The 3,821-nt window shown below is 36.2% G+C and overlaps 1 non-coding gene across 1 annotated transcript; it reads left to right on the forward strand.

The window, feature by feature from the left end:
- The first annotated feature begins 3,608 nt into the window (after positions 1–3,608).
- Positions 3,609–3,681, forward strand: Trnar-ccu (transfer RNA arginine (anticodon CCU)). Its single transcript has one exon. It is a non-coding gene; the product is annotated as a tRNA-Arg (tRNA).
- The last annotated feature ends 140 nt before the right edge of the window (positions 3,682–3,821 follow it).

Genomic DNA, 3,821 nt, shown 5'->3' on the forward strand with positions numbered 1-3,821 from the left:
TTTTGCTAGTCATTATATATGTTGAGAGGAACAGATACTGGGCATTGGTTTTCTGAGTTATTTCACATTAATGGTAAACCTGTGCTGAATTTTCCTTTGAACAAATTTATGAGCCTAGTATTTTGAAAGATTATTGTTAAACTATCAAAATATGAGGGGTTTGTAAATGTCTAGTGTTTTTATGATTTAAGTAATGAAGTAATACACAGTAATTGCTGGTTTTAATGCTGGAAATTTTCACTTTAATCCTAATGCTGCTTAACGATACTAGGCCCTACTAAAGTATAGTAAAAATCTCCAGTCTTAGGTTTTCAAATACTGCAAGCATTTCCTTTTATAAGTCAGGATTATTCCACCTATCATCCTAACACCGCCATTGTCTGAATATTTTCAAGTAGCGAGCCGCTCAGATCGACAACTCTAATCCTTCTCTGTATATTATTTGCAGAATTTTAAATCGGAAATCCTGATTATTAAAACGTTGTTTTTATGAATGCTATTTCGAGTGTGAAAATCTTGAATTCTTACCCAATACTTGTTTACAAATGAATCGGAAAGGTTGGCAATTTCTAACACGGAACTTGATTGATGTTGGATGTTACGTTAGGGTCCACATTGTGGTCAGGACGGCGGGTGGAGGATTTAATGAAATGGTCCTTTCTCTCCGTCCATGGTCCACTCATTCTTGATGAGGCTATGTGGATCTATTGTACCAGACCACAATGTCCTCCATCAATTATTACAATCCCCCAAACTGACGAAGGACATTGTGCGTAATATTTCCCATGCATGGCCATTGATTTGTCATTCATTGAACAAACCGCGCGAAATCACTCGAGAATCTTACTAATACGGCTGTTTTGTAAAACAGTTAAGACGACATGAAACCACAGGGAACCTTTTGGCGAGAACACGCGTGCTGTTTCTCATTGATACATAATTTTTCGTGACATTTCATATTCTAGAGGTCTAATGTTTCTACCAAAAACCATAGGGTACATTACCATATTATTGGCCGGATCTGTTTTGGAGTTGCGTATTTTAAGAGTACCTGGTTGTCACAAGTAAAGATGTAAATTCAGCTCGTATACACGTGTTACAGAAGGTTATATGTAAGAGCATTTTAAGTTATTGCACCAATGAAGGGGAGAAAAGTCATAGGATCTATTCGAAATCAAATCCAGGATCTTTACATAATTAGGCCTACTGGTCATCGAGCAAACCGATGTACGAATTACAATGATACTGCTACATATATATACATGTACAATTTAAACCTTTTCGGAAATCATACAAGATGAGATAAAGAGTTTTAGAAAAAAAAATGGCAGAAGCATCGCAGTAGTATGTGGCCTTAAACGCACGGATCTTTTTTGTATTTTTCTTTGAAAACTAAAAATCATCAATGTAAGACTGTTAGACTCCCAAGAGGTTAAACTACTGAAGTACATTCTTACAAAATATAAAACCTGAACAAAGCATAAAAAAAATCTTTGCCAACAATTAAATGTAATATATAACTTCAGGATTCGTTTTTAAAAAGTAGTAGTTTATGAAATATAAAAGGTTTTCAGATAAGCAAGCTAGAGTAGTCCCCCTTTGCCCACAGTGCCAATGGCAATTTCGGGTAGGTTTTATACTTGATCTGTAAATCATGGAAAAATTGGGGAAATGATAACAAAATCCATTACTTCTGGTCATACAGATGAAGTAGAAAAGCGATAAGGCGATAATTTTACGTATTTACAACTTATCTACCGAAATCTATCCAAAGCTAAAAGGTCATGTTCCGGTTTATAAGTCGTAAAATGGCCACTAGCTTTTCGTCCGCTCGAATTTCTGAAGAATTCATGAATATATTTTTGGATATTGATGATCAGAATTTGACACTATCAAACTTTCACTTTTTTATACGAAAAACTTAGGGTCATGTTACAGTTTCGATTTCCAAAGCCTGCATAAAATCGGCTTTAACAGCGCATTCACAATTGTGTTTTCTCTTTGGACTATGGAGAATCCATGCATAATATTAGTTAAAGTCTGACTCGATAATTTATTGGACACTTTTATATCAGCGAGAACTGACCCGACCATTTTAAAAATAAGAATAACTTAAAGCCAGATGGAGACAATTTCACATTAATTATTAAAGGCTTTTCCTAATCCAGTGTCCAATTCATACCGTCCGACTGTAGGTGGTGAGATGAAACCATGAACAAATACAATGAGATTATGATCAATTTGAAATTAAAAACCAAAAGGGGGTGCAAAATCAGAGCTTGGACACGGAGAGAATAAATGGTACCGGTAGAATTTACGTTCAGGATTCGAAAAGTTGAGGGGGGGGGGGGGGGGGGTCTATGAAATTAAATCTAGGGAGTGCGTCTTTTTCGCGTGTCTATCATGTAGAGTTCTTCTAACACAGTGGCCGGATTTCATATCAATTTGTAGATCTTTTAATTGTAGTCGTAAAATCACAGACTATCGAACTTGGTGACAAAAATTGTCAAAGGATGGTGACAAAGTGGCGCACGGTTCCTTTTTGTATTTTTCTTTGAAAACTGAAAATCATCAATGCAAGACGCCAAGAGGTTATACTACTAGCAATTTAGAAACAGTATATATTATTTATAAACTTCCTTCGACCAATTTTGGTGATTTGATACCGTGCAATTCTCGTATCTATCGATCTAATGGCCCTTCTTCGCATGGTCATGCCCGCAACCGTAGATGAATATGTCCAGCAAATAAGCCGTTCGTGACGACCAAGTCAACGATAATTTGCAGGTAGAAAAACATATTTTATGCCCCCGTGCTGTGTGGTGAGTTATCGAAAGCGACAGTCTGTGCACTGGCAACAGATGTTCAGAAAAACATTCTTTCTCTCTCTCTCTCTCTCTCTCTCTCTCTCTGGGAGATATTTTGAAAATGCTCCTTTCTAAATAAGATAAAAAGGGGAATATCTTTGTAAATCTTTTTCTTCAGTTCGTTAGCACTTATCTTCTACGAAAGCATCATTTGCGATTCAACGGAGAACGAATAAATGTCAAAAAGTTTCCAGCATAATGCCTATTCCGTCTGCATCTGCCGCCGAGCACCTTGTTTTTTCATCACAAAGTCTCGGTGGGTCGGCGAATATTTATTTTGTTTTATTCTAGAATGAGTTGTTAAATATTTATCCTCATGTGCAAAGTATTTTTCTTTGTTGCTTTTCCAGTTGGGTCATGGGTCATTAATTTCGTATACATGTATGCTAAGATACGATTAGATGTACACAATCTGTTGGCCTATTTCTGAAGACTAAAAATAAAATTTCCCGAAATTAAATGATTTTTTTTAATCTTTGAATCTTTGATTCTTCAATCTTTGAAGATGAAGTACAGAAATGTTACCCATCCATTTATTCAAGATACCATTTATTCAAGATAATTCAGTGGAAGGCTAGGGAGTTTAAAAGATAAGACTTCTCGCATTAAATTAAACGCGCGCGTTAAAAGTAAGTACTTGGCCATGCATGCCCGGTTGACAGACGATCTGTAGTGGGATTTAAAGTGGCAAGTTCAATGAGTATTTGAAACTTCACTTAATCTTCTCGCTAACAATTCAACGCCCGCGTGGCCCAATGGATAAGGCACCGGCCTCCTAAGCCGGGGATTGCGGGTTCGAGTCCCGTCGCGGGTACTTATTTTCTTGAACATTTTGCTGCTGAAATTAATCAATAAAAATTTCCCTTCATCTGTCTTTAGTTTCCTAATGCATAACAACTTCACGTCATAAATTTTCAAAATCTTAATAATTATTACAAAATTCTAAGGTTTTTA

Source organism: Ostrea edulis, chromosome 2 (assembly GCF_947568905.1).
Source record: "Ostrea edulis chromosome 2, xbOstEdul1.1, whole genome shotgun sequence".
Taxonomy (NCBI): domain Eukaryota; kingdom Metazoa; phylum Mollusca; class Bivalvia; order Ostreida; family Ostreidae; genus Ostrea; species Ostrea edulis.